Source organism: Marmota monax, unplaced genomic scaffold (assembly GCF_021218885.2).
Source record: "Marmota monax isolate L192 unplaced genomic scaffold, Marmota_monax_Labrador192_F-V1.1 WCK01_AAM20220418_F8-fsc00051, whole genome shotgun sequence".
Taxonomy (NCBI): Eukaryota; Metazoa; Chordata; class Mammalia; order Rodentia; family Sciuridae; genus Marmota; species Marmota monax.
This window is the reverse complement of record NW_026695202.1, coordinates 3824295-3835101: the sequence shown is the minus strand read 5'-3', so window position 1 is coordinate 3835101 and position 10807 is coordinate 3824295. Positions and strand designations below refer to the sequence as shown.

Below are 10807 nucleotides of genomic sequence, written 5' to 3'. Positions count from 1 at the left end.
TTTCAGAGCCAACTCCCACCCTCTTCCCTGTGAATTTCCTCTTTACTGATGGACAACAAAATAAATGGCACGGACAGAGAGACACACAGCAGTGCCAGTAACAAAACAGATTTCCACCAAGGATATGCTTTTTATTTTATTTTATTTTTTTTTAATTGGAACCTTAAGGAGGGTTTCTTAAACCTGGAAAAAAAATTTGAAAGAAATCAAATTTCCAAACCAATGTTCGATGTACTTACACTCTAATGGGGTTCAGGACACATCACCCTACAATATGATCATAGGAGACCAGACTTTGTCGCTTCAAAATAGGCCTCTTTAGCACAGGGATTATTTTGAGCTCTGGTTTTCGGAAACTGCAGACACAGGAGAAGCTCTGAAAAATGACTCTTGGGTAAGAGAAATTTCATCTATAAATGAAATTTCCATTTGAAAGCTGTCTTCCTGCCTGCACCAGGCAGGGGGCACCTGAACCCCCAGATTCTCATCAGTGGGGGAAGTCTCAGCTTAAATCTGCAGAACCGACCTAATCTGAGTTTCCTGGTCCTTTTCCTGGCCATCTTCATCTCATTGTCACCTGCCCACGCCCTCCTTTGTTTCGGAAAGTGGTATTTACACCTGCAGTCGTCTAAGCCAACCCCGCCCCCCGAGGTCTCTCTTAGGAATAACTCATTTCTATGGGTTATCTCTCCCATGAGCAGAAGGTCAACATGCTATTAAGCCTTTGTGTGTTTTTCTCTCATTAATCTATCTTTGGTTCCAGGGAGCCCCACCTAGGAACTCACCCAAGGGTGAAAGAAAGAATTATTTTTTTCCTTCTGCCCCCAATCACTGTCAGCCCGTGAGCAGCACTGATTCCCAATGGAGGGCTTTGGCCATGGCAGTGACATCATCACAGTCTCGTGGATCTTGGTGGAGCTCCAAAATCGGCTCTCCAGATGTCACCAAGACAACCTCTCATTAGGTCAGAGCTGAGCTGAGCACTCCCCGCATGAAGACCAAGCACAGCCTTGCAAAGCTTTGCAGGGTCTTGGAGGAAGAAAGTGGAGGCCAGAATTGACCGAGATTTGCAAGTTTGGTTGAAGGTAGGTCTTTCAGAGGCTGCATTAGCATCGGGTACAGATCAGGACACAACACTCCAGGACTTGTGGAAGCAGCAAGGTGAGCACTGAGAGGCAAAGGAAGGTCGAATGTTTTCTCTGATAAGTGGATGCTGATCCATAACTGATCCGGTGGGGGGTGGAGCATGGGAGGAAGGGAGGAACTTCGGATAGGGCAGAGCTGGGGCGGGGGAGGGGGAGGGGGTAGGAAAGACGGTGGAATGGGACGCACATGTTACCCTAGGTACGGTATGAACACACAAATGGTGTGACTTTGTGTACAGCCAGAGAAATGAAAAATTGTGCTCCATATGTGTACTATGAATCAACAGGCATTGTGCTGTCATCTATAACAAATTTTTAAAAATAAATTAATTAATTAATTTTTAAGTAAAAGAACCTTAGGATGGGGTTTTTTTAATATTTATTTTTTAGTTTTAAGTGGACACAATTTACATTTATGTGGTGCTGAGGATCAAACTCAGTGCCCCAAGCATGCTAGGCAAGCATTCTACCACTGAGCCATAACCCCAGCCCTTAGGATGGGTTTTGAAGAACGTTCTTATAATGAACAAGCAAACCATTTGTCCTGTTGTCGTGGGAATATAAAAGTCATACAAATGAAGACAGAGGAATCGCACAGTCATGTTAATGTGGGCCATAACCAACCGCTGGGATGCCCAGGGGCCAGTCTAATTGTAGGGGTACAGAGTCTCCATTCTCCCCTCTTTTCTGGCTCTCTCATTTAATTAGAGGATTACATAAAGTCTTTATTGTTTATTTTAAGGTGCAGAAGAGTCATGATTTCATCTTTTCCGAAAATTACCTTTCATCCTAGATACTCCCTAGGACAGTTGGAATCTCCTGGTTATTTATTCAGAACTCGGGGAAATGGGTGGACACATGTCATGGCAACCAGCTGCATGCGCAGGTCCCTGTGGGCCGTGGTGCAGCCTTATCCTTTTAAACCTCCCATCAGCTACGTAGTAGAACTACATCTCATCGCTCGCCCTTTTTGGCTTCTGTTGAGGTTCACAAAACAATTCCCCAAAGTGGGGTCCTTTGACAGCCTGGGCTGGGGGAACAGCCTCAGAATCAATCTCTCTCTGGCCTTCCCCGTTTCTCCCCCAAGCACCGGGAGAAAGGCTCTGAAGCTCCTGTCCCAGAGGGAACGCAACTGTGAAAACACTCCAAGGAGCCAGGAAAGATGAACCAGTGGAGAAAACTGAAAGTCACTATCGCCACGCCCAGGAGCAGAGCTGCCCTTGGCTTTTCTGAGGCCGCTCGAGGGATGACCTGGCAGGACAGCAGGGCCTGTGTGCACAAGTGGCCACCCCCCCCCCTCCAGAGCAGAGGGAACCTTGTCCCAGACTCGGGTCGCTTCTCCTAAAGACCATTTATCACCCCTCCAAAGTTGCCTGCAGGTCTCCATTTCCTGGAGGAGGTAATGAAGCTTCCTCCAACTGACCCTTTCCTGGAATTTCATATTTTGTGTGACTCCTGTACTCATGTGCACTTTATTTCTTCTACAAATCTGAGCAGCCCATTTCAGGGGACCTTCAGAGGGTAGATGGGAAGTTTCCCTTTACTCCTATACTTCCAACTAAAATACTGTGTCCTCAGACTAAGGCATATCTTTATGGGAGAAGTTCTCCACCTTTTTTTGTGCCATGGATGCCTTTGACGGTCTGATCAGACCTGTAAGTCTCTTCTCAAAACAATGTTTTCAAATGCTGGGGAAATGACGACATATAATGAAAAATTATATGTTATTAATTATTATTTAAAAAATTATTTAAAAATTTTATAAAAAAACAATTATTTTGAAATATTTTCAAAATGATTTTATAAAAACAAGTTACAATAGTTAAGCTATGGAAACAACCTAGGTGCCCCTCAACAGATGATTGTATAAAGAAAATGTGGTACATATACACAATGGAATATTACTCAGCCATAAAGAAGAATGAAATTATGGCATTTGCCCATAAATGGATGGATGTGGAGACTATCTTGCTGAGTGAAATAAACCCGTCCCCAAAAAACCAAAGGTCAAATGTTCACTCTGATATGTGGATGCTAACACACAATAGGTGGAGTGGGAATAGGTAGAACAGAAGCTTATTGGATAAGAAAAAGTGGAATAAAGGGAAGGGAGGGGTATAGGAATAGGAAAGACACTAGAATGAATTGGACATAACATTCCTATGTTCATATATGAATACATGACTAGTATAACGCCACATCATGTACAACCACAAGGATTGGATCCTAATTAGAATAAGTTAAACTCCTATGTATGTGTAATATGCCAAAATACACTCTTCTGTTGTGTATGTCTACAAAGAACAAATAAAAATGTATAACAATAGCCATCTCAGTGCATCTTTAAATTAAACAACATGTGAAAAATCTGTGGCCATTAGGGATGCCATGTAGAAACCCAAAATCCCTCAGAGGCTAAATCTTAAAGATTCGTCCATATGGAATCGGTCCATAGTACCCAGAATTTGTAGAGTTCTGCAGATTACCAAACACAATCCCTTGCCCCATAACTATGATGGACCATGCTGAGTATTTTGTCTCCTTCCAAACCAATTACTTTTTTACAAATATTGGCTTTTAAATATTTCAGGTTTTTTGCAATCACAATGTCACCTCATTGGACACCATAAAAATGTTGGCTAAGACTTTCTGCAAAAATAATATCTGAATTTTCTATCACAGGCTCCATTTATGATCCAGAACTCACTATACCACCACAAATGTGTTCCGCCATATTGAATAGTAGAGCCAACAAGTTGAGAAGGTTTTCCCCAGAGTACCATACAGCATAGGTCTAGGTAGCTACCACCACCATTGGTCATGGGTCTGTTCTATATTACCTTCTATTTTTAGGATAGTTGCAGGCCTCCAGAAAAAAAAAAATCTAAAAAGGGTCTCAAAGCATATTTGGGTGATCCGTGGTTTCAGGATTCTTCTGGCCCCCACAATCCCAGGAAACCCTTGCTCCAGACTCAGGTGGGCTTTGCTCCTGTGGTATTCTGTTATGACAGCCTCAGCAGACCAATAGAGTAGTTCAGAAAAGAAAAAATGTTATGGTTTTTTTATACTCAATTTGAAATACAAACCCAGAGTGTCAATTTGTGATTTAAAACAATTAGACCCTGGTATTGGGGTAGCTTTGATATTATAATGGAACTACCAGAAGATAGTTAGCACAGCCCTTGTCCCTGTACATCCCCAATCCCACAGCCCATATCCAGGCCAGAATCTCACCAAACGGTCTGACATCCCAACAATGGGGTTCCCAGAGTCATTGACCTTAGCATTTCCCATCTGCCGTTCGTGAGCCTAGTTGCCTACATCATAATTCCAAAAGCAGAAGTCTGGGTTTTGTTTTTCCCAGAAAATAGTACAAAAACTATTCCCAGCAAACATAATAGTGAAAAAAAAAGAGAGAGAGAGAAAGAGAGAGATTAGCCAAAGAATTTCAAAAAGCCAAGAATCAATTGTGTGGTATCATTAAGACTTTGGGTGGTCTCCCCCTCCCTACCCCATTCCTGGTTTCCAGCCCTAAGTACACTTGACTTCAGATATCTTGAAGATCACCAGAAACAGTCCTTGTAGATCATGCATGAAGTCTTATCTTTTTCTGGTTATGCTTTTATTTCAGAGGTCATCCACAGGCTCCAGGAGGCTCCCGGCATTAATGAACCCTCCTAGGAATTTACAGTAGCAGCTCTCAGCCCCCATATGAGTGCCACTTAGACAGAGATCAGATTTCCTTTTTAAGCCAAAACTTCAATAGCGCACAGATCAGCCAGCGGAACTCTCTTTCCGACTCACAATTTGAACAGAAAGGGGGTCTCACAACAGATCATAAACCCAAATCCCAAGACCACCATTTTCCCATTTCGAAATCTTCCCTAAGCTTGTTTTCCAGCTAATTTCTATTTACTCCATGAAGCATAAAGAAAAGGGAGCTCTTTCCTCTGGGTTAAAATTGATAATGTGTCTTAGGATAATTGTGAAGGTGTTTGATGGACCATTGGCAGTTAAATAATTATTTCCTGAGAGACCCAAGAACTCCTTTCTCTGAACACCAGTGTTGTTATTGTTTGTGACTCAGATGAACTGTTTTGTTGGTAAACTAAAGCCAATAAAATGACCATTTAATAAGTTTGAGGAATTATGTCAAGTTATGAGGTTGAACTTGAGCCCAAAACACCTAACCAAGTTTCTAACAAGACCAGGATTGCGATTCTTTAAAATCAGATCTGGGAGGAGATGATAAAGGTGAACAGACATGACTATGAACCTGGAGGAATCAACCCAAATCAACTTCCTTTCCCAGAAAGAGAGGAGAAGAAAATGGAGAGGAAAATGGCCCCTGAGAACATAATCTGGCTCTTGTTACGTGATAATTCCAGTTTCCCAAGGTTTTTGTAAGGCTCAGGACTAAGCAAGTTCTTGGCAGGCTGGAGGGGCCATGATTTGAAAGGAAGTCACAGGAGGTAGACAGAAGCCCCATATGAAGGAGGTGCTTAGCTACCATGACTTTTGAGAAGTCACATGGTCCTTGGGAGGGGTGTGCATGTGTCTGTGAGATTTGGCTAACTGGGAGAATTCCAACGATTACTAACTGGACAATCAGAAGAGCGAAAATCAAAGGGATAAAAAACCCTGGTGTGGAGACTTCCAAGACCTCACTTGGGTTCCCATAATCACCATGGACTACACCACGGGGGCTTAGGGTATCAAGAGTCTGCCAATTCTACACACCCCACTGTGTCCCAATCTATACCAAATCCACTACACCACAGGGCAACTGTGGACTGACCACGGCAGCCATGCTCTTTGGTGATTTGCCTCAATAACTCAGACTTACAAAATGGATCCACTTGGAGAAGAGAGGTCAATCCTGGGGGTGGCAAAGGTTATCTGAAAAGTCGAACACAGAGAACACAACAGAGAAAGAATGTGCTCAGAGAGGGCTTAACCTAAGAGAAAGGGCTGATGTCGGGCAGTGGGGATGCCTACCTGAGACCAATATCATAGGAAGCTTTTGCCACCTGCAAGCTTTTCCCTAGGATGAGACTCTCAATGATCAGCACACGATTTTAAAATGTGCCCTGTTTGTAAGTCCTCAATCCTGCACACAATTCAGAAGCTCCTGAAGAGCATGGAACAGTCAGACTTTGCAGAATAAAGGAGAGGGCAGGCACAGGATGCATGGCGTCTGCCAATCTCATCCCTCCACTGCCATTAATGAGAACAGAGCAGCATCCAAGCAAGGGTTCAGTGTCCCATCACTGCCAGCAGGGACAAGCATGGGTGGAGATTGGCAGAGGACTACAGGACACGAGTCCTTACTCTGGAGCTAGTAAGAGACAACTTATCCCCTGTTTACACCCATCTTCTTTTCCAAAACCAATGAAGAAGATGATTCCTTAAGAGAGAAAGAAGGCAAAAAGCTAGAACTTCATATTCTAACTGCTTAGAAAATTCTTTAGGAACTTCTGAGACTCTATCTCTTTAACATCTTCTATGGCTAATAAATGGCTCACTGTGATGCAAGAAGTGAATGCAAGCAAGCATCTGGAATGTAGCTGACCGTTCGGGGATGCTGTTGGGTTTTGCTTTACATCACTGAGGGCTAGCAACCTCTTTTCCATTCCTTCCTCATCCATTTTAAGCTTCATCTCCTCATATATCCACCACTACAATATTCTCCTAACCCACCACCTTTTGTGTTTCCTCATTGCAAATCATCCTATATTTCCGTGCCAGAATTTCTTAAAGTGACACTCTACACACACACACACACACAACCACCACAACAACAACACCTCCTGATTTTTCCTGGAACTTTCCAGATTTTTATCACTGAAAGTCTTGTGTTCAGGAAATCTCTCATTCTCCAGGAAGACTGAGGACAGCTGGTCAACCTAACCAAACACAAACACATGCCCCCTCCTTCTCATACACACACACACACACTTGACTACAGTACTACATATGTGTAGCAGGTACTCAATTAACATGGTTGGGTGGATGGAGGGAGGGATGGTTGGATGGGAAGAAGAAATAGGCTAACCCAGGAAAAAACTGATACTCATCCTTCTAGAAGGTTGTAAAATGTGATGGAGCGAGATTGTTTTGTTTGTTTTATTCCATTTCGCTTAGTATTTCATGGGTTAGTCTGTGGCCCACCTGAGTGCAGAGTTTCTAGGAAGCAAAGTCATCCCAGTGCCCAGGAAAAAGAGCAGCACACTCCAGAGGGAGAATAAAAAGTTTCTGTCAAGAGACCCAAGACATTATTGTCCCTCTAAACCACAGCCTGTGTGGATGAGGTGGGGAGAATGATAAAGGAACCCTGGGATTCAGAGAGAGATCCAGGAGTAACCTCCTGCAAGGAAAACAGAATGCCAACAAGGTGGGCCACCACTTGGTGACCGACACAGAAAATCAGTGTCTGCAGCCCACACCCCTGCTCAGGATTAGTGGCTCCAGTTCTCGGGAGGGGGGATCCCAGGGCAGACATGGGGAACTGCTTCTTTGGGCCACACAAACAGTGACTATGATTTTAAAATGCCTGGGTTTCCTCATGGAAGTAATCTACCCAGTCACACAAAATGACAAGACCGTGTGACATCAGCTCATGTGGACACCAAGCCTGAGTCCTGGAACAGGTGTGTCTCTATCACTCATGTATGTGCATACACAGACACACACACACACACACAAAAAAAAAACCCACAGGAGGCACGATTTATATATGTTGTCTGTCAACATATATAAATGTGAGGTGTCCCCGAAATACTCACGTGTGAGACAATGCAAAGAGGTGTAGAGGAGAAATGATTGGGTTGCGAGAACCTTAACCCAATTGGTGAATTAATCATCTGATGGAATTCAGTGAGTGGCCATTGAGGGCAGGTAGGGTGTGGCAGGAGGAGGTGGGGCACCGGGACCTGGCTCTAGGGTATATATTTTGTATCCAACAAGTGGAGTCTTTTTTTTCTCTGCTTTCTGATCACCATGTGAGCTGCTTCCCTCCCCCACACTCTTCTGCCATGATGTTCTGCTTCACCTCGAGCCCTGAGGAATGGAGCCTGCTGTCCAGGTACTGAGACCTCTGAAACCATGAGCCCTTAATTCCTCCTCTACAATTGTTCTGGTCAGGTCTTTAAGTCACAGCAACCAAAAAAAAAAAAACAAAACAAACTGACCAAAACACAGACTTCATCTTTTGCCTGAAGACCTCAACTGAGGGAGCCGTTGCAAGAAACTAACTCCTGAGATGTGCAATGTGGTAACAGCCCATCAGACTGTGTGGTTTAATAAATAAATCTCAGATGGGTTCACTGGAAGTCATCTGTGTTTAATTTGGGAATGGAATTAGGATTATACGTGGCTAACTGGTAGTGAGTGGTGAAAGTTGACATTCATAGTAGATATCCAATAATATTTGTTGGATATCTACTATTAGTGGTAGTGACCTTGATCACAATGTCTCTGACCATGAATTTAACTCTGAGATATGCCCATAGGATAAAAATCATCTCTCTACCAAAAGTCTACCAGGGTCACCGGGCAGACAGACTGAGTCTGGCCAGTCCTAAAGATGACTCTGTGCCAACTCTTAGGACTATACAGATAAACTAATTTCAAATTGTGTTTGCATATTTGGAAACTGAGTATTTTCAAAGAAACTGATAATTTATCGAATTAACTAAATGGTCTTAAAACAGTCTGCGTGAATAGATACCACACGTTACCCCCACAAAGGACAACAGTAATCCGGCAATTTCTAGCCTGAGCCAAGTAAATAACTAGGTAAATATAGATCCTAACACTGATAAATCCAGTGGTCACAAAATTGTGGTATCAAGTGGTTGGTTTTACAGTAAGTGGATAGATCTCTGAGGTTTCCAGCAACAAAATTAAACTAATGACTTCATGGGCCAGAAATATCTTATAATTTACATAATTACTGCCCTAATGTAGACCTGAGTAGGTCTCTTTCTTTTCATCCACGTGGACATTCACTCCGCCCTTACATCCTCCAGCCCTCATAACTAGATGGCAACTCCGTTTTATTCTTGTTGAGGGCCTGCTTGTGTTAAGGACAATCTTCACCTGAGGCTACAAAGATAATGATGATAATCGTAATTGCTATTTGATCACATTCATTTTACAGATGAGGAAACTGAGACTCAAGTTACCTCAGCTGGTTGCAAAGTAATAATGGCAAAGCTGGCGTTTAGAGAAGGACCCGGTGACCCCACAGAGTCCGTGGTCAGAACCAGTATCACATGCTCCTACCCTCAGAGGACTTGTACCCCATTTCTGGATCCACAGAAGGTCTCTCCTCCTGCACCTTCACCCCAAGTTAGGACTGCTCAGTCCCCACCCTGCTCCTCTCTGCCTTATGTTCTTCACTGAGAGCCAGAGACCCGGCCCCAACACCAAGATGGGCCCTGCTTGATTCCAGCCAACTTCCCGCCAGGAACGCAGACTGCAGCTCCCCAGCATTCAGGCCCCTCGTGCTCAACCTCAAGGCAGTACGCAGCAATGAAGAAGAGCTGACGACTTGAATCCCTTCTCTGATGCTGTGATATTATCTCCCCTTAAAGTTGAATGAGATAATCCAGGTAAAGTGCTCAGGACAAGGCTTGTCTCCTGGGGGCTCCCATTGGCTTTGGTTCTCCCAAGATTATTCTTGGCCAGAAAGATTACACCACCCTCCATGGATTGCACTGGGGATGCTTTACTTGATGGGCACACCCCTGGGTTGCTGCCCTATATCTTCCTCTGAAACTGAGCCAGTTTCCCTGCCTACTTGATGTTGGCCAAGGGGACAGGGCTCTGCTTTCCCCCTGGTAGTCTTGCAGGGCCTCAGGATGCCTGTTTCTCAGGATGCCCACTTCAGAACCACACTGTTCAGTAGAATTTTCTGGGGTGATAAAACTGTTCTAAATCTATGCTGTCCAAAATGGAAGCCCATAGCCATAAGTAGCTGTTAAGGACCTGAAATGTGGTTAGTATAAGTAAGGAATAGAATTTTCATTATTTTCAATCATTTTAATTTCAGTCACTACATGTGGCTGTGGCTAGTGACGATCAGCTTGGACAGGGCATGCCCAGCTAGATGTGCTCCTTGTCTCTCTGCTCCCAGTCTCTGCATCACATGGGGTTGTTTAGCCACTCACCATGAGGACCCGCCCCACAGGTAACTCACCACTCACCCACACCCTCTCATAGACGAGCCCGTGATTGCATCTAATGCATTTGCCTCAACATTGAGAAGCCGTCTTCCAGGTAAAGACCACTTTAGGGGTCACTGGAAGGTGAGGAGGAAGCAGATGGCAGTCTAACAGTGGGACTGTAGCAGGCAGAGCTAAAAAGAGGTGTATATAATTACACACCCCAGAGCCGAGAGGATTAGAAGTGCTACAGAAGTGAATGTCAGGCAACATGATATTCTACAGGTGTGAAAGGAGCATGGCTACAGAGTTGACCAGCACTCTCTAAATCAAAAATATCTGCTGCCAGAAAAGAGAGAGAGAGAGAGAGAGAGAGAGAGAGAGAGAGAAAGAGAGAGAGAGGTGAATACTAGTCAATGGGATCAGAGAGATGTATAGAGAGACCTGCAGGTCATACTTATGAAACTCACTGCCCACACACTGCTCAGAAGGTTG

General features: G+C 44.0%; 1 pseudogene; it reads right to left on the bottom strand.

The window, feature by feature from the left end:
• Positions 1 to 3488: 3488 nt before the first annotated feature.
• Positions 3489 to 3935, bottom strand: LOC124083005 (mitochondrial inner membrane protease subunit 1-like; annotated as a pseudogene).
• Positions 3936 to 10807: the final 6872 nt, after the last annotated feature.